Below are 24,046 nucleotides of genomic sequence, written 5' to 3'. Positions count from 1 at the left end.
ACAAATGTTGCAAACAAATTGAAAGCAGACAAGCAGTTTGCTCCCAATAATGAAATCGTCACCGTGTCATTGGAAAGAGAAACGAGTCATAAATTACAGAAATGTTTACGGAAAACTCTTGAAGCTTTCAGGCAACGCTCCACTAGCGTTGCACGGTGAACTACAGGTGGTAAGCACATATAATGAAATGCGAAAGCTGTGGCACAGAACTAGTGATCCGCTCCAAAACCCTTCAATAGACACAGTATCGTCATCTCGACGAAATGATACAGAGAAAGACAAACGAGGGTGAAAGTCAAATTACTATCATATGACAAACCTTCGTGCTGCTGTTTGTGATTTGTAAACCTTGATGGTACGAAAATGATTAAAAAAACACGCTTCAGGTCTAGCTTTTTTGTCAGATATTATATCAGTTCCCAGTGTAGTGGGCCGCAAGCTGTTCTCACACACGGGGACGGCAGGGGACTCGCTGGGCGGTGTCAGGTGCGCTACGCTGTAATCGGCCGACACTAAATCACTTGCGCGGCGGATAGCCCGACAGCAGAGCACGAGCCGCAGCGTGGCAGCCCGCCGACCGACGCGACGCCGTAACCGATCCGCTGGGACCTCTTACGTCCCAAGCACTCTCGGCTTCCAGCCCAAGCTACGGCAGCGTCCGGTTTCTACGCATCGATTCCCCTGGCCTCAGTGTTGTGTGACATGCGAGACGGGAGCGCAGCGATACCGTTTACGCCGAGAGACGTAACGAACGTATTAGGTTGTTACTCGGAAGCACTGATCATATAATAAGAAACCTTCACTTTTAGCTGTATGTTTCCAGTTGAGTTCATTCATAAAGTTGTAACGTTACCGTAGACTACAGAACCCAGTAATGCTCCACAACAGTTAAACATCTATGAGAACTGAATACACCGGGTGATCAAAAAGTCAGTATAAATTTGAAAACTGAATAAATCACGGGATAATGTAGATAGAGAGATACAAATTGACACACATGCTTGGAATGACATGGGGTTTTATTAGAAACCAAAAAATACAAACGTTCAAAAAATGTCCGACAGATGGCGCTTCATCTGATCAGAATAGCAATAATTAGTATAACAAAGTAAGACAAAGCAAAGATGATGTTCTTTACAGGAAATGCTCAATATGTATATCGTCATTCCAAAACAATAGCTGTAGGAATAATGTTGTGAACAGCACTGTAAGGCTAGGCGCAAATTGAGACTCGTATAGCACGTGTGACGTGACACGACACTACAGCGCGACACGCACGTGCCACACGGGTCGCGCGGGTGCAGCGCATATTGCGACGCGTACACCATACTTCGCACGCGCCGACTGGCGACGCTCTGAGCGGACAGAACCGAAGCGGGCGCAACCTGTTATCTTTCTCAAGTGATTTTACACAAACTATTCTCTGTAAATATATGATTTTTGCCTTACTTGTAGCGTTATATGTCAGCTTCATGGCGAAGTGCCCATCACCTAACTAATGACCACTCTTATTGTGATGTACTCATTTTAGTAAGACACTACGCAAAACTCAAAAAGTTTGCAACGAAAATTAGTGGTCGCTATGATTTTGAGTTTGGTGCGTATTACACCATATATTGCTGCGTATGAAATTTAGCTAACATGCTGAATTTTTGTTTAGACTTGGGAGGAGATCTCTATCTGCCTCCGATCTCGAGAAAATGGATCCCATGTAGCGCGCTCACTTCCGATCTCACGTCCGCGAGAATGAAATAATCGCAACATCTCTCATATCTCCTAAACCGCTCGAGACATAGAAACGAAAGTTTGGCGAATGATAGCACACAAGGAGGAGAGTGTTTTGCCAATTATTAAACACACGGAATTTTCTTACTTTTTTATTTATTTCACTCCAGTCACTGTAATTTTTTAAGAGTTATCGACAGCTAGCGAAACAAGAGTTTCCTAGTATGAAAATAAACATGAAATTTCTTCTTATATGTTACTGCAAACAGTCACTATGAGGTTTTTCGTAAGCTATTGAGCTCTGTGATCGCCAATTATTTGTTTAATGAGGCCCTCTGTTTCGGAATTCTGTCTCAATAGCTGCTGTGAGATGAGTTTGGCAAATTACACTGTGACAAAGGAAGTACAATTATAGCAGTCGCCTAGACTCCCCCTTTACTCATAAATGCTGATGCTTCTTCGAATGAGAGCCCGCATCTCGTGCTCGTGCGGTAGCGTTCTCGCTTCCCACGCCCGGGTTCCCGGGTTCGATTCCCGGCGGGGTCAGGGATTTTCTCTGCCTCGTGATGGCTGGGTGTTGTGTGCTGTCCTTAGGTTAGTTAGGTTTAAGTAGTTCTAAGTTCTAGGGGACTTATGACCACAGCAGTTGAGTCCCATAGTGCTCAGAGCCATTTGAATCATTTTTGTTCTTCGAATGAGAAAAGGTTAACAACTCACACAAAAACAGATTGGCAGTTCTGTTGGAATTTTGGCTGAATCCCCGTAACCCATCGTATTTTTAACACTGAGCGACGGGAATGGAAATTTACCAAAGGATTTTATTCCTTCTCTTGATCTGAGCAGTATTAAAATAATGACGTGCGTTCCTTGAAGCGGAATGATAGGCACATGCCAGATACTGTTTATTCACCTAGAGCTTGCCAAACTGACAATGTGTGATCGCGAATAAAATAGTTGTTATTGAGAAAAATAAACAATTGGTCTGTCGCACAACACAATGGTCAGTGTATTGTCAGCGGCGAAGGATAATGCGCGCGACAGGAATGCACAAGCTAGCCATGTGTGCCTTGTGAGATGGAGTTCGAAAAACATTGTCATGAAAGTAGATCTGCCTTTGTCAGCATCACATTTCAACTAATTAAATATAGCTAATCATAACACTATTTTAGGATATTCCTACTTTCGTAATAATACCGACCATTTTCTTCATTTGTGTAGCCTGTTGTTGTATAATTAGTTTATTAATGCTGATAATGTCCATGCAACAGTTCAAATGCTTTTTCTCATCAAGACGAACCAATTAAAACATTGTTATTTCTGACTGCTTTTCGACTGTTTCTAGCTTGCAGTGGAAATATGTTGTTCACATGCATGTAGTACAGTGTGTCGTATTACATTATTACATCCATATCAGAGTAATCACAGTGAAACTTCTATACTTCAGATCTCGGACGCTTTTTACCACAAGCACAAAGGGATCACACCTGTTGAGATTATCCCTTTCTAAATTTTTGTAACAGATCGTACAGATACGCTAGCTTACTAGGCAGCGAGAATATTACCTTGCCTTACTTCCCTGCCTTGATTCTTAATCACATGATTTTATAATATTCCTTTCTTCCTTATTCATTACCCTCTGTCCCTTCTTGCGATCTCAAAACATCGCGGAGGCATATGGTGCAATTCCAGCAGCCAATGGCTCATCAGTTACTGAAGTATTCATTTTTCTTGACAGAAGAAAAACAAAACAAAACTATGCTGATATAAATAACAGAAAAGTAGAACGTGCTAACGAAGAAAGCTGGAGCGTTTAAATGGCGAAAAACGAAACACAGTGCGGCAAAATTTATCGTGTTGGCAATACTACCACTGCTGATATGCGCTGTTCCGATGTGAGCATATGGCCGGGCTACTTTTCGCTCCTCGCCTGAAATTTCCCACGGTGCTAGCGAGGCAAGCGCGACGCGCGGCGCGAGAAACTGTGCCTCAACCACAATCCGATACACTTGTGACTTCAGGTAACCCAAAGCCAATAATCGCACGGACTGAGGTCTGGGGACCTGGGAGGCCAAGCATGACGAAAGTCGCGGCTGAGCACACGATCATCACCAAACGACGCACGCATAAGATCTTTCACGCGTCTAGCAATACTTTTTTTTGTTCTAATAAAACCCCATGTCATTCTAAGCATATGTGTCAATTTTTACCTCTCTATCTACATTATTCCGTGGTTTATTAAGTTCTCAAATTTATACTGACTTTTTGGTCACCTGGTACTTCCTAATCTGAGGTATCCCTGGGAATTGTGTCAGTACCCAAGTTTCCACTCACAACTGCGACTTTGCCCTTCTCTTAAGGTATGGGACTTGAAATTGTAATAAATCATGTGGGATAGTTAGTAACATGTCCTGTACATCATTTAAACTATTCTTACACTGAAGAGCCAATGAAACCGGTACGCCTGCCTAATATCGTGTAGGATCCCGCGTAACACGCAGAAGTACTGCGGCATGACGTGGCATGGATTCGACTAATATCTGAAGTTGTGCTGGAGGGAACCTGACCCCATGAATCGTGCAGGGCTGTCCATAAATCCGTAAGAGTATGAGAGGGTGGAGATCTCTTCTGAAGAGCACGTTGCAAGGCAACCCAGATATGCTCAATAATGTTCATGTCTGGGGGGTTTGGTGGCCAGCGGAAGTGTTTAAACTCACCAGAGTGTTTCTCGAGCCACTCTGTAGCAATTCTGGGGGTATGGGGTGTCGCATTGTCCTGCTGAAATCGCAAGGTACAAAAGACATAAATGGATGCAGGTGACTGCTGAAATCGCAAGGTGCAATAGACATAAATGGATGCAAGTGATCAGACAGGATGCTTACGTACATGTCACCTGTCAGAGCAGTATGTAGACATATCCAGGGTCCCATGCACTACAATTGCTCACGCCCCACACCATCACAGAGCCTCCACCAGCTTGAACAGTCCCCTGCTGACATGCAGAGTTCATGGATTCGTGAGGTTGTTTCCATTCCCATAAATCTCCATCCGCTCGATACAATTTGAAACGAGACTCGTCCGACCAGGCAAAGTGTTTCCAGCCGTCAATAGTCCAATGTCGGTATTAACTGGCTCAGGTGAGACGTACAGCTTTGTATCGTGCAGTCATCAAGGTTACACGAGTGGGCCTCCGGCTCCGAAAGCCCATATCGATGATGTTTCGTTGAATGGTTCGCACGCTGACACTTGTTGATGGCCCAGCACTGAAATCTGCAGCGATATGCGGAAGGGTTGTACTTCTGTCAAGTTGAATGATTCGCTTCAGTCGTCGTTGCTCCCGCTCTTACATGATCTTTTCCCGGCCGCAGCGACGTCTAAGATTTGATGTTTTACCATATTCCTGATATCCAGGTACACTTATGAATGGTCGTACGGGAAAATCCCCACTTCATTGCTACCTCGGAGGTGCTGTCTCTTACCGCTCGTGCCCCGAATATCAAACTCACTTAAATCTTGATAACCTACCACTGTAGCAACAGTAGCCGATCTAACAACTGCACCAGAAGCTTATTGTCTTATATAGGCGTTGCCGTCAGCAGCGTCGTATTGAGCCTGTTTTCATACCTCTGTATTTGAATATGCTTGCCGATACCAGTTTCCTTGCGCTTCAGTGTCTATTGAAACGATGTGTAACTAGTCAGTTTAGGGGATAAGTATATATGACTAGTATTATCATTAATGATTATTATTTCGATTACTATTGCTGAACTTTTTTGTTTGTTTGTTTTGTACTGGCTGCCTGTTTTTAAGTGGAAAATCGTGAATGGAATCGAAGAAGGTGTAAGGGAGAAATCATTTTAAATTGGATTTAAAACTTGCTTTGTTACCTGTCAGACATTTTCTGTTATTCGGCAAGTGATCGAAATTTTTTGTCGCTGCGTAATGAACTCCTTTCTGAGCCACTGACAGCTTTGGCAATGGATGATAAACGTCAACACTAAAGGTCTATTTCCCTTAGTGTCGTAGATATGAACATCTCGGTTCCTTTCAAATTGTGACGAATTATTTACAACGAATTTCATTACGGAATATTTGTACTGTGAAGGTGCAGTTAAAATGGCTAGCTCCTAAAAGATGTACCGTAACGTGCCTGCCTGACCTGTGTGGTGGTACCTAAAGGTTACTGCTGCTGAGTTTCTCTTACAGACAGCATCCCATACGAGTTGCGACTTTGTTTGATATCGCTCGTACCTTAGGTACTTGGGCTATGCACGGCTCTGTTTAAGAAGAATAGCTCGATGTAGTCATAGGATCGAGCTTTCGTGTCCCACAGCGAATTAGCTGCAAATAATAACCTGTGGCAGTCCAAATGGTTCAAATGGGCTGAGAATCATGGGACTTAACATCTCAGGTCATCATTCCCCTAGAACTTAGAGGTCAGTAATATGTTTTCTTCCCGTTCATGTTTATATCAATATGTACACCAAAAATTTAGAGCATTTCATCCTATTTACTGATTCCAAGTGGAGTGTAAATATGCAAAATATGTCAGGAGGTTAACTCGTTTGTTTCCATGACTAGCAAGCACATGAACAGCAAAAGTAGCTCAACTTACCTCTTAGAATCTCGTTAACACGTTTCTTCCAGTTCAGGTTTTCGTCAGTGTATGCACCCAAAAGGTTGGAGGGGTGTACTCTATTTAATGAGTCTTGTTCCCGTGCTGCATCAGTTGCTGTTATCACTCTATTTGTTCCACGGAGTTTAGCGATAGCCCATTTTCTCATAACGATTTAATAAATCTTTGAAAAACATCAAAATCTCTTGTTTTCTCCCTAACTGGATTTATTATGATGGACGGAGCAAGGACTTAGAAAGCAGATTAGCACCTTCAAAAATTGCCTTCCTAGCCAAGAGAATTAAACATAGTTCTTAACTTGAATAATTAATTTCGACGAATGTACGTTTGGAGCACAGCTTTGTATGTCAAGGAGGGAATGACTGTGGAAAAGGAGGAACAGAAGAGAATAAAAGCGTTTGAGATTCGGAGCTACAGAAGAATGCTGAAAATTAGGTGGACTGATAAGATAAGGAGTGAGGAGGTTCTCCGTATAATCAGCGAGGAAAGGAATATATGGAAAACACTGCCAAGAAGAAGAGACAGGATGATACGACATCTTTTAAGACATCAGGGAATAACTTCCACGATACTATATGGAGCCGTAGTGGGTGAAAACTTTAGAGAAAGACAGAGATTGGGATACATCCAGCAAATAATCGATGACGTGGGTTGCAAGCACAACTCTGAAATGAAAAGCTCCGGAGTCCGTGGCGGGCCGTATAAAGCCAGTCAGAAGACTGGAAACTGAAAAAAAATTAAAAAAAGACTATTTATCAATCGCAGTATGTACCTATTCTACTATTCTAAGTGGAACGTCATTCATATATGTAAGCAATTGTAGTAGACTCAAAATTGGATACTGTGGGACTCACTTCGTGATTTCTCCCAAGTCACTCAAATTTTCTACCGTTCCAACACTGTTCTAATTACTCAGCACAATTTTTGAAATCTATTTCTTAAGTACCATTAAACTAGAGTGCTTAAAGGCAACATTTCCATAAAACTCTAATTTTTGTAGAAGTGTAACGTGATCTACACAATGAAACACCTTCGAAAGATCACGAAAAATAATAGCTGACGCTAGTTTTTTTCTTCAGTAATCCATTTATGCCTCATAGTTTAGCGTTTGCTCGTCTACGAACCGACAGTACAAAGAGCATTTCTGATCTGGTAAGGTCAGTAACTTTGGTGTATTACCGAAATCTCTGTAATGTTAATTTTCAGCAAGGTAATGCAAAATCGCCTATTGCCTGAGCTGTCCTGACGTACCTCGATGAAGAGGGTGTTTGACTGTTGCCCAGGTTAGCACGCTCTCGAGATCTCTCAGCCACTGTAAATACGGGATGGCCCCTCCCATGCTCGGCTCCGTAACTGCTCCTGTCCATGCCTCACTGGGGCCACCCCGCCTTCGCTAAGTCTAGCTCCGCAGGCTTTGCCAGCTGGTTCTTGCGATGTTAAAAGTACGATGCATTCTTCCTACCAATCCAGGCACTGAAATATCGTATTTATCCACGATATCTGACAGTGAGTTTCAGTTAAAATATCCTCCCCCTGGACGGAAATTACATAATGTTTGCGAGTGCAGGTTGTGACGCACAAACGACGACATGTGGAAGTTTTGGTCTTTCTGTGATTCCTACACGGATAACCAGTCTGGTTAAGACGAACGCTCGTAAAGCCGGCAAATCCGGTTTCGGGTCCCGTGCCGGTACAAAATTTCCATGTTTTCATTCCATTATGCAGCTGATGGTTGTCCGTACTCGCAAGTGCGAATACATTTCATATATTTCATGCCGGTTATAGCAGCAAGCATGAATTTGCGAAAGAACATTGCATCGTAATTCTTGATAACACGGACACTGCAATATCGTAATTAGGGTGACGGTCGTATATACACTGAAGAGCCAAAGAAACTGGTACACCTGCCTAATATCGTGTACGGCCCTCGCGAGCACACGGAAGTGCAGCTACAGGACGTGGCATGGACACGACTAATGTCTGAAATAGTTCTGTAGAGAGTCGACACCTTGAATCCTGCAGGGTTGTCCATAAACACGTAAAAGAACGAGGGGGGGGGGGGAGGAAGGGATCTCTTTTTTGAACAGCAGATTGCAAAGCATCCCAGATGAAAACGTTCATGTCTGGGAGTTTGGTGGCCAGCGAAAGTGTTTAAACTGAGAAGAGTGTTCTTAGAACCAATCAGTAGCATTTCTGGACGTGTGGGGTGTCGCATTATCCTGCTGGAATTTCCGAAGTCCCTCGGAATTCACAAAGGACGTGAATGGATGCAGGTGATCATACATTATGCTTACATACGTGTCACCTGTCAGAGCCATATGTAGACTTATCAAGGGTCCCATACACTACAACTGCACACGGCCCACACCATTACAGAGCCTCCACCAGCTTCAATAGTCCCCTGCTGACACGCAGGATTCATGGATTCATGAGGTTGTCTCCATACCCTTACGCCTCCATCCACTCGATACAATTTGAAACGAGACTCCTCCGACCAGGCAATATGTTTCCAATCATCAACAGTCCAAGGTCAGTGCTGACGGGTCCAGGTGAGGCGTAAAGCTTTGTGTCCTGCAGTCATCAAGGATACACGAGTGGGCCTTTGGCTACGAAAACCCATGTGGATGACGTTTCGTTGAATGGTTAGCAGCAGTTTCCGGAAGGGTTGCGCCTGTATCACGTTGAACGATTCTCTTCAGTCGTCGTTGGTTCCGTTCTTACAGAATCTTTTTCGATGTCTGAGATTTGATGTTTTACCGGATACCTGATATTCACGGTACACTCGTGAAATGGTCCTATGGGAAAATCGCTACTTCAGCGCTACCTCGGAAATGCTGTGCCCCATCGCTCGTGCACCGATTATACCAATACATTCAAACTCACTTAAATCTTGATAACCTGCCATTGTAGCAGCAGTAACTGATCTAACAACTGCGCAAGACACTTCTTGTCTTATATAGGCGTTGCCGATCGCAGCACCATATTCTGCCTGTTTACATATCACTGTATTTGAATACCCATGACAATACCAGTTTCTTTGTCGCTTCAGTGTATAAAAACTACTGTCTGAGAGCTTACAAGTGGCAAGAGTGACAAGTTACAATTTTCGGATTTAATAAGCCCGGAAAGGAAATGTACTGAACCATGTAAGGCAGTAATAGCACATATACCGCGCACGTGACAGTGGCGATTATTGACAAGTGCAGGAGAAGTATAGTAACTGTGAAACATTGGACATCATCATCAAGCAGGAAAGAAGACGCATTACAGTGGTACCAGACGTCAAATAACACCTTAATGACGGCAGTGCAGCGGGCTACGTTCTCAAGCAATAAAACGTGTAAGTGCAGCAACAAATTTTACTGATGTACATACGTGTATGTGGCATTGCTGTTGTAGGCATTTTGTATAGAAGGGCATTTTTTGTATGTTCGAAATAAACTAATTCACTATGTCAAAAAGTGAGGACCAGTGTAAAGAAACTTGAAGTAGAAGTCATAGGAGAGAATACCGAGACGGGTAGTAAAAGTATTTTTAAGTTAAATATATTGGGAACCAAAATAGTCGTGACTCAGAAAAATGTAAATATGGATTCAGGAATCGCAGAAATGTCAGAACTAGTGCAACAGAATCGTATTAATGGATGAGATGGGGTAAGTGAAAGACAGTAGTACTTTGTAGAAAAATTTCGCGTCTGCGGCAAGCAGATTCACAAAATAAAGGAAATGTGAAGGAACATAAATCTAAACAGACGAGAATTGGAGGCCATGGGAGTTTAGAGATGCAGTCGCTCCTGGCAACATTAATGAATAAAATAGATGAAAACGCAACCAAAATGGAGAAAAACGTAGATGAAATACTAGAAATCTTGATAAAAAGAAGAAAATGCGGCTGAAATGCGACAAGTAAAAGCCCAGCAAGCAGAATTTATCACTAAGTGGAATGAGCGGATCGAACAATTCCAGGAATTGAGTCTGGTGCATGAATTAAGAAAGCTGCAGGTTCAAGCAGTTGCAAAGGGTTTCTCTGAGAATAATAGACAGCTGATCACACAGCTAATCTCTATACATCTACATCTACATCTACATGATTACTCTGCAATTCACATTTAAGTGCTTGGCAGAGGGTTCATCGAACCACGATCGTACTATCTTTCTACCATTCCACTCCCGAACAGCGCGCGGGAAAAACGAACCCCGAAAACCTTTCTGTTCGAGCTCTGATTTCTCTTATTTTATTTTGATGATCATTACTGCCTATGTAGATTGGGCTCAACTAAATATTTTCGCATTCGGAAGAGAAAGTTGGTGACTGAAATTTCGTAAATAGATCTCGCCGCGACGAAAAACGTCTTTGCTTTAATAACTTCCATCCCAACTCGCGTATCATATCTGCCACACTCTCTCCCCTATTACGTGATTATACAAAACGAGCTGCCCTTTTTTGCACCCTTTCGATGTCCTCCGTCAATCCCACCTGGCAAGGATCCCACACCGCGCAGCAATATTCTAACAGAGGACGAACGAGTGTAGTGTAAGCTGTCTCTTTAGTGGACTTGATGTATCTCCTAAGTGTCCTGCCAATGAAACGCAACCTTTGGCTCGCCTTCCCCACAATAGTATCTATGTGGTCTTTCCAACTGAAGTTGTCCGTAATTTTTACACCCAGGTACTTAGTCGAATTGACAGCCTTGAGAACTGTACTATTTATCGAGTAATCGAATTCCAACGGATTTCTTTTGGAACTCATGTGGATCACCTCACACTTTTCGTTATTTAGCGTCAACTGCCACCTGCCACACCATACAGCAATTTTTTCTAAATCGCTTTGCAATTGATACTGGTCTTCGGATGGCCTTACTGGACGGTAAATTACAGCATCATCTGCGGACAACCTAAGAGAACTGCTCAGATTGTCACCCAGGTCATTTATATAGATGAGGAACAGCAGAGGTCACAGGATGCTTCCCTGCGGAACACCTGATATCACTTCAGTTTTACTCGTTGATGTGCCGTCTATTACTACGAACTGCGACCTTCCTGACAGGAAATCACGAATCCAGTCGCACAACTGAGACGATACCCCATAGGCCCGCAGCTTGATTAGAAGTCGGTTGTGAGGAACGGTGTCAAAAGCTTTCCGGAAATCTAAAAATACGGAATCAAATTGAGATCCCCTGTCGATAGCGGCCATTACTTCGTGCGAAGAAAGAGCTAGCTACGTTGCACAAGAACGATGTTTCCTGAAACCATGCTGATTCCGTATCAATAGATCGTTCCCTTCGAGGTGATTCATAATGTTTGAATACAGTATATGCTCCAAAACCCTACTGCAAACCGACGTCAATGATTACTGCAAACCGACGTCAATGATATAGGTCTGTAGTTCGATGGATTATTCCTACTACCCTTCTTAAACACTGGTGCGACCTGCGAAATTTTCCAATCTGTAGGTACAGATCTATCGGTGAGTGAGCGGTTGTATATGATTGCTAAGTAGGGAGCTATTGTATCAGCGTAGTCTGAAAGGAACCTAATCGGTATACAATCTGGACCTGAAGACTTACCCGTATCAAGCGATTTGAGTTGTTTCGCAACCCCTAAGGTATCTACTTCTAAGAAACTCACGCTAGCAGCTGTTCGTGTTTCAAATTCTGGAATATTCCATTCGTCTTCCCTGGTGAAGGAATTAAGGAAACTGCGTTTAATAACTCTGCTTTAGCGTCACAGTCGTCGGTAACAGTACCATCGGCACTGCGCAGCGAAGGTATTGGCTGCGTCTTGACGCTTGTGTACTTTACATACGACCAGAATTTCTTCGGATTTTCTACCAAATTTAAAGACAATGTTTCGTTGTGAAACCTATTAAAGGCATATCGCATTGAAGTCAGTGCCAAATTTCGCGCGTCTGTAAATTTTAGTCAATCTTCGGGATTTCACGTTCTTCTGAACTTCGCATGCTTTTTCCGTTGCCTCTGCAACAGCGTTCGGACCTGATTTGTGTACCATGGGGGATCCGTTCCATCTCTTACCAATTTATAAGGTATGAATCTCTCAATTGCTGTTACTACTATTGAGAGGCACCCACATGCCTTGCTCATACTGTGCCATCAAGCAGTCAGGCCTGCAAGATGAGTGGTCTGCCAAGCAAGTGGATTCATTCTTATCTGTCGAGTAACATGAACTCTAGTACTCACAATAAAGTTACAAATTATCCTCCTGTATGAATAATGTGCAACGGAAACGCACATCTGACTATCAGTAATTTACATAACTCTGACTGTTCACTATGCACTGGCAATACTACATTTTCTTTTTTTATTTAACGGCTTTTATCAACACGTGGCCATCGCACTGAATATGAGTGGCGCACACATTATAAATTCTGGTTATCATGACAACATAAAATTCAAAGGAAAAGGCCACCAATCATTTTCTTTTCACTATCTTATTTATTCCGATAAATTCTATAACCTAAACACACAAATTCTATAACCTACAACAATAAAACCTGAGAAATTCCGCCCAGTGGGCATGACTTTACATTGGTGATTCTCTATCTTATGGTCTCGTAATTATTCAACGCTACAGTGCACTTTCTGGATAGGATGGTGGATCTTTTTTTATTTCTCACACTTCGACTCTCACAATCATCATCACGAAACTTTCCTCCAGACCGAGCAGTACAAAAGGAACACGCATAACCCACTACCTCTGAAACTACCTTGCTACTCTCCCATGCAAACCACACATACTTAAATTACATGACATACACCACACTACAACATGAAATACTACACAGGGAATAGTCACAACATTATCACTTTCAGCTTTCCCACTTCAATTAATATTTATCCCAGTTTCACACGACGCTGCCCCACCTCGTAATTCTACTTTCCTACTATGAACTCTGGAGATATTGAAAGGGTGCAGTACCGCCCGACATTGAAAATAGGTACAACATACTTCATTATTTTTGTCAGAACAACACATTTTTTTGTAAAATAACTCAATTTCAATTAATACAGCGAAGTGGGATACCAGTGTGGGAAAGAATGACAATTTATTTACACTACTGGAAATTGAAATAAGAACACCGTGAATTCATTGTCCCAGGAAGGGGAAACTTTATTGACACATTCCTGGGGTCAGATACATCACATGATCACACTGACAGAACCACAGGCACATAGACACAGGCAACAGAGCATGCACAATGTCGGCACTAGTACAGTGTATATCCACCTTTCGCAGCAATGCAGGCTGCTATTCTCCCATGGAGACGATCGTAGAGATGCTGGATGTAGTCCTGTGGAACGGCTTGCCATGCCATTTCCACCTGGCGCCTCAGTTGGACCAGCGTTCGTGCTGGACGTGCAGACCGCGTGAGACGACGCTTCATCCAGTCCCAAACATGCTCAATGGGGGACAGATCCGGAGATCTTGCTGGCCAGGGTAGTTGACTTACACCTTCTAGAGCACGTTGGGTGGCACGGGATACATGCGGACGTGCATTGTCCTGTTGGAACAGCAAGTTCCCTTGCCGGTCTAGGAATGGTAGAACGATGGGTTCGATGACGGTTTGGATGTACCGTGCACTATTCAGTGTCCCCTCGACGATCACCAGTGGTGTACGGCCAGTGTAGGAGATCGCTCCCCGCACCATGATGCCGGGTGTTGGCCCTGTGTGCCTCGGTCGTATGCAGTCCTGATTGTGGCGCTCACCTGCACGGTGCCAAACACGCATACGACCATCATTGGCACCAAGGCAGAAGCGACTCTCATCGCTGAAGACGACACGTCTCCATTCGTCCCTCCATTCACGCCTGTCGCGACGCCACTGGAGGCGGGCTGCACGATGTTGGGGCGTGAGCGGAAGACGGCCTAACGGTGTGCGGGACCGTAGCCCAGCTTCATGGAGACGGTTGCGAATGGTCCTCGCTGATACCCCAGGAGCAACAGTGTCCCTAATTTGCTGGGAAGTGGCGGTGCGGTCCCCTACGGCACTGCGTAGGATCCTACGGTCTTGGCGTGCATCCGTGCGTCGCTGCGGTCCGGTCCCAGGTCGACGGGCACGTGCACCTTCCGCCGACCACTGGCGACAACATCGATGTACTGTGGAGACCTCACGCCCCACGTGTTGAGCAATTCGGCGGTAGGTCCACCCGGCCTCCCGCATGCCCACTATACGCCCTCTCTCAAAGTCCGTCAACTGCACATACGGTTCACGTCCACGCTGTCGCGGCATGCTACCAGTGTTAAAGACTGCGGTGGAGCTCCGTATGCCACGGCAAACTGGCTGACACTGACGGCGGCGGTGCACAAATGCTGCGCAGCTAGCGCCATTCGACGGCCAACACCGCGGTTCCTGGTGTGTCCGCTGTGCCGTGCGTGTGATCATTGCTTGTACAGCCCTCTCGCAGTGTCCGGAGCAAGTATGGTGGGTCTGACACACCGGTGTCAATGTGTTCTTTTTTCCATTTCCAGGAGTGTATTTAATTTATCACATGTGCACTCCCACAAAGTAAATCCCTACATCCAGTTTGGTGAGATCTGTGAAATGAATGAATGTATGGTCGTCTGCTAACTGCAGATAGTGAATATGAATATATGATCATCTTTGAGACGATCCTTTGGCCACCTTTGGTGGGACCAAAGAGATGAAATTTACCTGAGCTTTGAGCGCCTGATATGTGGCTGACCAATATGGTAGCAAGGTGCTCCCCCACTTCGGCAGAGGTGCAAGAGGACCTGAAGAACGGCCATGTTTCAGCACTCTTCCACTGGATCATGTGCTGTTAAGACCTGTCTTAGTTGTGCTCCGTAAAGACAAAGGAGTGGAGACATGGTATGCATGTGGAATATTTAAGAGTAGTTTGAAATAATAATTTCTCTATTTCAGGAACTTTTGTGGGGAGAATTAAATGTCAGGCAGGTAACATTAATGGGATCGTAGTAATCATTGGAAGTGACCAATGGTCACAATGAAACCACGTGTAGCAATAAGTTGAAATACTTCCATGTGCTTAAGTTAAGCTGAATTACTTGCATGTGTACAATAAGTTGAAATATTTAAGAAATAGCGTGTGTACCATAAGTTGACATATTTAAGAAATGGTGTGAGCAGGACTTGGCATTAGAGACGAGTACTTCCACGTGGTGGGTACTGTGGGAGTCTCAATCTGTGTATGAGACAAAGGATAAAGAGAAGTACTCGTCCATGGTATCAGTTGAGGACTCGTGTGTGTGATGAATATGTTCTTTATATTACTTTGCGTGATATGATTCCGTGTGACGCTAGATTCTAACTCTGCGAGAGAAGCAAGGTGAGTCGGCCGTCTATCCAGCAACGCCCCTTGGCTTGCATTGCACAGGAAGACGTGCATATATCTCCAGAGTTCATAGTAGGAAAGTAGAATTACAATGTGGGGCAGTGTCGTGTGAAACTGGGATAAATACTAATTGAAGTAGGAAAGCTGAAAGTGATAGTGTTGACTATTTATTGTATTGTATTCCATGGCGTAGTGTGGTGTATGTCATGTAATTTGGGTATGTGAGGTTTGCATGGGAGAGTAGCAAGGTAGTTTCAAAAGATTAGTGGGTTATGCTTGTTCCTTCTGTACCGCTCCATCTGGGGGGAAAGTTTCGTGATGATGATTGTGAGAGTCGAAGTGTGAGATATAATAAAAGATCCACCATCCTATCCAGAAAGTGCACTGTAGCGTTAAATAATTACGAGACCATAAGGTAGAGAATCACCAATGTAAAGCCATGCCCACTGGGCGGAATTTCTCATGTGGTATTGTTGTAGGATATAGAATTTGTGTGTTTAGGTTATAGAATTTATCGGAATAAATAAGATAGTGAAAAGAAAAAGATTGGTGGACTTTTCCTTCGAATTGTATGTTGTCATGATGTCCCGAATTTATAATGTGTGCGCCATTCATATTCAGTGCGGTGGCCACGTGTTGATAAAAGCCGTTAAATAAAAGACGAAAAGAAAATGTGGTATTGCCAGTGTGTAGTGAACAGTCAGAGTTCTCTAAATTACTGATAGTCAGATGTGCGTTTCCGTTGCGTATTATTCATACAGGAGGATAATTTGTAACATAATTGTGAGTACGAGAGTTCATGTTACTTGATAAATAAGAATGAATCCACTCGTGCGGCAGACCACTCATCTTGCAGGCCTGACTGCTTGATGCCCCAGTATGAGCAAGGCATGTGGGTGCCTCTCAATATATGCACGTCTTCCTGTGCAATGCAAGCCAAGTGGCATTGCTGGATAGACGGCTGACTCACCTTGTTTCTCTCTCAGAGTGTTATAGTTTGAATCAAGCGTCACACGGTAACATATCTCGCAAAGTAATATTAAGAACATATTCATCACACACACGAGTCCTCAACTGATACCATGGACGAGTACTTCTCTTTATCTTTTGTCTCATACACAGATTGAGACTCACACAGTACTCACCACGTGGAAGTACTCGCCTCTAATTTCAAGTCCTGCACACGCTATTTCTTAAATATTTCAACTTATAGTACACACGCTAGTAATTCAGCTTAGCTTAAGCACACGGAAGTATTTCAACTTATTGCTACATGTGGTTTCATTGTGACCATTGGTCACTTCCAATGATTACTACGATCCCATTAATGTTACCTGCCTGACATTTATTCTCCCCACAAAAGTTCCTGAAATAGTGGAATTATTATTTCAAACTACTCTTAAATATTCCACATGCATACCATGTCTCCACTCCTTTGTCTTTACGGAGCACAACTAAGACAGGTCTTAACAGCACAAAATCCAGCGGCAGAGTGCCGAAACATGGCCGTTCTTCAGGTCCTCTCGCACCTCTGCCGAAGTGGGGGAGCACCTTGGTAGCGTATTGGTCAGCCACATTTCAGGTGCTCAAAGCTCAGGTAAATTTCATCTCTTTGGTCCCACCAAAGGTGGCCAAAGGATCGTCTCAAAGATGATCATCTATTCACATTCACTATCTGCGGTTAGCAGACGACCATACATTCATTCATTTCACAGATCTCATCAAACTGGATGTGGGGATTTATTTTGTGGGAGCGCACATGTGATCAGTTAAATAAATAAATTGTCATTCTTTCCCACACTGGTATCCGGCTTCGCTGTATTATTAGAAATTGCGTTATTATTTGAAAAAAATATGTTGTTCTGACAAGAATAACGAAGAATGTTGTACCTATTTTCAATGTTGGGCGGTACTGTACCCTTTCACCACCGGCTACCCATGCAGAAAAAAATGGCATGGTACTATCCTTGCAAGGCGAGGGTAGTTCCGAACATTTTTTAAGAAAACTGTATTAGAACAAACGTAGCAAGTCATCAAAATAACCAGGAGGAGACCTTAGCCCCTGGTGACCTCAAATAGACGATCAAATGCTGTTACTTTACCAAATTATTGACACAGTTGTTGCATTATTGTACTCTCCACAATCCAGAGTAACGTACACATACAAATTTACAACAATCCACATGACAAATAAAACATTACATCATACAAATAAAAAATAATTTTGAGATAAAAATTTGCTTAGTTACTGGGATCTTCGTTATTTTTATGAGTAATCTAAACTTCACTACTTCTATGACAAATAAAAATAAAAAATACTAATTGTACTCATGAAATTTTAAATAGCTCACCGTCCAAACACAGAACAATTAATCTGACATTCATAAATTGCGTTGTAATAATCTTTACACGGCAATGTCTAAATCCAAAACAAAATCAACAAAAGGAAAAAATTGCATACACTAGTTACACATAGAAGTCTGGCTCCATATCAGTACTCTAAAACGTACATCAAACCTACAGAGAAATAAAACTGAGAAGAAAAACAATGAAATATACCACAAGTTACATACTGGTTACGTAATATAGTCAACCTAAGACATCATGTCATACCTCATTAACTATCATCACTTAAGCAATTGTCACCACTACTCGACTGTGAGTTTAACCTTATCCTTGTCCACCAGTACAAATACCTGCTGCTGAGCTAGCCAGTCCATCAACTTTGATCAATACACGCAATAAATAGTTAGCAATAAGTGCTTGAATCCACCAGTAGCTCTCGTATCTTACTCTACTGCTCATTTCTCTGTTGTTACACATTTAGACGACAAGAACTTGCATTTCGACTAGCCTTCATTACACTTTAATGTGAAATATCACCACTGTGATATTGCAAATAAGTGGCTTCAGTCTGCAGACCAACAAGATCATTACTGTCCACGACATTAAAATGCATCCGTTAATTCCGATATTTGTTGCGGAATGCAAACTCTTGTCCCCTGTGACAACCTTACTGACCAATGCAACAAGAGCCGCTACGTTAGTATTACGCCACTGGCTAATAATTAAAGCATCATTGTACCAAATATTCTAATAAACATGCTACGTGAACTTGATAACCCAGAACAAACAAACAAACAAAAACATTATTCTAAACACAAATGTTAATGAAATACAATTACACTTGCTGTCCCTTCTGGAATGAAACATATAAAAAATTTACACAATTACAAGTACAAATACATTATTCCCTATCTCGTGAGTCACACGGAATCATTTCATTCTGTGATTTTCTTGGGGTCGAAAAAGTAATTGACAGGATCCCTAGAAACACTGTCTCAGTGTCAAAGCTCTCCCATGGTTACCCGGACGAAAGTCTTTAGGTCACTCAAATCGGCATTTTGATCATGCACTGAACATTAAACTGTATCTCACATTAAACACAAATGTCACAGTCGCTCTCAGAGTACCATCCACACGAATCTGGTCGTCCAGAAATGGCCCTACAACTACTATTACCCACGGTTCTGTCCTTTCAGTTCATGGTGTAATTAAAAGTCATAAGTTCCAACAAACAGCACTTATTCCCACACCAATTAAAGAAATGTCTCCTACTACAAATGCAAATGTCAATGTCCCACTTTAGTTTCTTGCGTTCATACAATAATTAGTCACCAAACGACAACTGTCCTCTTTAAGTATACCAAGCGTCCCACATGCAATTCACAAAGCACACTTAACAAGTCACTGCCAAAAGTTTATGGATCCCACCGATCAGTGGTCAAGACAAAACAAAACAATCGTCCTGTCTGCTAAAGACAAAATCTTTTCCACCACTCACAACGTGGGAACACCAGTCCTTCACTTTCCACCTTATGGAGACATACGAGCAGTCATCTTGTTTCACGGCTCCACAGTCCAGTACTAGTTAATAGTTGCTGGTAAAAAAATGCCCGTCGGACTCTGCCGCGCGTCGTTCATTCTGCCGTGGCGCCGCCGCGTGAGCCGTTGAGCAGAAGAAACCACCTGCTGTTGCCTCCACGGGATACATTCCACAGTCGTAAGGGTGGCGGAACTTATGAATGGCCAGTGGTACGTGCGTGTCGCCCCAGGCTGTTGACCTGCTGTAGCAGGCGCGTGGAATGTACCTCGACTGGCAGTGGAGTGGGGAGTGCACCGGCACTGTTGCCTCTCCCATGCCGACGTCTGCTTGGCTTATGTAGTACGGGCGCGTTCTGTGTAGCCCCTCAGCGCTACGACACCCAATCAGTCAGACCCTTCCGTACATCTCGCAACATTACAGACAAAAGGATATTCTTTCAGTATTTAAATACTCATTGATTACATGTATGATCTATTAGATACATTGGTAATAAAAGAATCTTTGTTCGAAAAAAACATAAAATCATGCATCCTAGTTTTCTACATATACAACATCAACATTCATCTCTATTCTATATACATCCCACACTTGTGCTATTGATTGTACCTGTCGTCCCTCATACAAAACATGAATGAGTCAAAAAAAAGGAATAAGAAACAATCTGTACAGCTCATAATTACAATATCAAATAGTAGACTACTCTAACATCCTATCACAGTGAAAATGTTAGAAACTGTTGATTCTAAAACTACAATATACAATGAACCTTTGTGCTTGTGACAGACTGAAATTAATACCCCTTGAAAGTGTTCTAACAAAAAAATAAGAAATAATCTACACAGCTCACAATTACCTACCACATGTTATTAAATAGTAAACTACTTTAACATCCTAACACAATAAACATTTTAGAAGCTGATGACTCTAAATCTACAACATACAATGCACCTTTGTGCTTGTGACGGACTGAAATTAGTATCTCTTTATATATTTTACCTTTTTATTATATATAACAACAGTTCTAGGAAATGTATGAACCATCCACATGATGTCAGATCCTGACCTGCCATCGAGGTTCATCCAAATCAAACTATAACACTATAATGTTTTAGTTATGGATCGATAGCATCCCCTTTACAGGAGTGTGCGCATTGATCATACTACTCTACAACTCTCACTCACCAGACATCACATTTTCCTTCTCATTCAATCCATTAATACACTAACAGAATAGGTCTAGAAGTCAGCTAACCTTAACACCACCACACTCACGATAACATACCATACCTTTGCTCCCTTATAGTCTACCACATAACACATGAAGCTGTTTCAGAGATAGCATTCCAGTCTCCGAATTCGTCCTTTCACTCTGGCACCTCTCTCCATCGGCTTACCTCTCCATTCACTTTACCGATTATTCATCCTGCTAAATATCAACTTAGAATTGTGACATTTCATCTAAGAACAAAAAATACACAAATTATTCATCCTGCAAAATAACTGTACACATTCTTGGTACCGTTTTGAATAGTTATACTGGCACCAGGCGTCAACAACAACAACAAAAGTTTTTTTTTTTCATATTGCAAATGGTAAGAATTAGATTTACACTTATATTACATCTTACGTCATTATTCCACAACGTTCACCATCTGGATCTCATACTCCCTTTATGTCCCTTCACGTTGTGCAGTTGTCCTCATCTCTTCATTCGTATTTCGGCTCTCCGTCTGTCCATTACTCCATCATTTCCTGGTCTTCCTTCGCCATTCGCATCAATCTCGATTGCAGCATACACAGGCCTCTCTGTAACATACATCTAAGACATCTCCACATTATTAATTATACTCACCTTTATTTACCATTGTTTCATCACGTCGAATCTCTCTTTATTAATCACACTGCTTCACATCGCTTCTCTCCTTAAATATCACCTTTATCCACTACTATTTATCACGTCGCTTCTCTATTTACCATCTTTATCCACTCATTAATCATCATGTCGTTTCTGCTTGATCCTTATTCATACGACAAAAAATACGTACATACACTATTCTGTCGACTCCTGTTCATGACTCATTCGACCAGTCTATTCCGTCATACTTCCTGACATCCCGCTTGAAAATTGTTATGTTCGATTTGACCCTGCACAACGTTACACACCACAAATAAATACACTGACTATCTACCATAACTTGCCTACTTTCGATCTATCCTTCACTTTTCCATAATTTGTTGTTAGAAATGTGATGAAGATCACGTGATTGTATTCCCTTGATCGTCTCAATCAGTACAGCATTTTCATGGACAATCTGCCTCACTCTGAATGGTCCACCATACACAGTAAAGAATTTGCTAGTTAGGAATCTGTGCTTACACGAAAATTAAATGTGTGCAGAAAATATACAAGCTGGGAGAAATGGGACTGCCCAAGTGTTAGAAACTTTGGTGGTAGTGGCCTCTTTCCCTAACACCAGATTCCGAACAACCATACGCACCTCCTCATTATAACTGTCACTATGACAATGACATACTACCGATCAGATGGCAGCTAATCTAAAAACTTCGGTCACAATGTTGACTTTTTACATTACGTGTTAAGTACCTGCAATAGTCAAATCGCGCTAATTAAACTGGACTCATTGGCATTATTACATAACATTTTTAGCAACTTTATTTTTTTGAGGAAACAGTCCTTTTACTTTACTGTTCCAAATAAAAATTTGCAAATTTTGCTCTGAGAGACCAGCCTAACAGATTCCATTACTGGTGTTTTATTCTCTGATCAGAAGTATGGTATTTGCATTCCTACATATCAGTAGAGTATGTCTGCTACATAGACAATTTTCAGTGCCAGCGGCATGTGTTTTAAGGCAAGATGCTAAGGGCTGACATGTTGGATTAGTTTCTCCTATCCTTCAATCCATTTTGACAAGAATGAAATGCCAGGATTCCATGCTCTCCTGTCATTCTGATAGTTTCTGCCGTTCCTATCCTCGACTCTGTCTGACCTATGAGTCGTGTCGCCATTCACAATGTTGCTCTCATTACCAAGTTCCTGTAACAAGTGCTGAAATGACGCAGAATCGTCTACGCCTCCGCCTGCTATCGCTATATCTCTGTGTAATTTCACTGGCAACTTCGTTATACAGATCCTAATGAGCTCCCCAGGTTCGTATGGCACATCCAAATACCTATTTCGTCTCAGCATTTCCTGATAGCACGACACTGGAGCTCTTATACCACCTTCGTTACAATTTGGCATCATCAATATACTTTGCTTAACCTGGTCCTGCTTACTTTTCGACCAGAATTCATTTAAAAACTTGTCACAAAATATCTCGTAGCTACTACAGTCTTTAATAACTACCTGCATTTTCGCTCTAGCCTCGTCCCTCAAATGGTTACACACCATCTTCATTTTGAGGAGCTGTCCCCACGATGAAGGTAACGAATCTTGAAATTGAGACAGCCCTGGACTATACATTCTTCTTCCGCATTTATGTTTTCCGACCTTGGACTATACCCAGTTGGGTTTGCCACCTGTTTTATCCGACACAACCGTTCTTCTGACCCTCTGAATTCGTCTTCCTCTTTCTGCCTATTTTCGTTTTTTGAATTTATCTCACTCTCCCTCTGCAATCTACCTGGTGGTGTGTCACCTTTGCTACTGCACGCTAATTGCAACTGTGCTAGTTCTTCCCTATGTTTCCTACTTATTTCAAATTGCGCCTCTTTAAGCTGTAATAGTGATTGTATCTCTCCCTGGTTGGCATAAACCTCTCGCTGCGTACTGTCAGAGCCTATCTCGCCTCTTATACTGATCTTTACTACATCTGCACTAATCGTATTCATTCTGACCACTGCCTCTTTGATTCGCTCATCCGGCAACACGTCCCTACGTTCAGTAGTATCACTCTCTATTGCAAATATTCGTACCTCCAAATTATTGGCTTTTTCTTTCACAGCGTCACATACTTGCTTCAACGCACCCAGATTCTTCTCCCCCTCATCTAACCGATTATTAACTGCGGGCAGACGCTCATCGATAACTGAGTGTAGCTTCCTCATTGCCTCTTTATTTCCCTTATCCATTGCCTCCAATCATTCCTTATTTGCCTCCAATCTTTCCTTATTTGCCTCTAATCTTTCCTTAGTCTCCCTATCCATTGCTTCCAATCTTACCTTATTCTCCCTCTCTCCTTATTATCTTTATCCATCGCTTCCAATCTTTCCTTATTATCTCTATTCATCACTTACAATCTTTCCTAATTATCTCTATCCATCCTCTGTAAAAACTGCAGTAGCACATTGTCATTTGCTACTCTTGGTGCGCTCACCTCATTCGCCTGAGAAACCGTAGCTTCACCAAGGGTAGCTTCACTTTCACTGCATACCTGACCTAGTCCCCGCTCGCCTGCGTCGTTGGGAAAAGCTCCCATTTGTGGACAAAGCCCGCCGCATAAAGGAT

This window comes from Schistocerca nitens, chromosome 2, assembly GCF_023898315.1.
Source record: "Schistocerca nitens isolate TAMUIC-IGC-003100 chromosome 2, iqSchNite1.1, whole genome shotgun sequence".
NCBI classification, from domain to species: domain Eukaryota; kingdom Metazoa; phylum Arthropoda; class Insecta; order Orthoptera; family Acrididae; genus Schistocerca; species Schistocerca nitens.
This window is presented reverse-complemented; position numbering follows the sequence as displayed.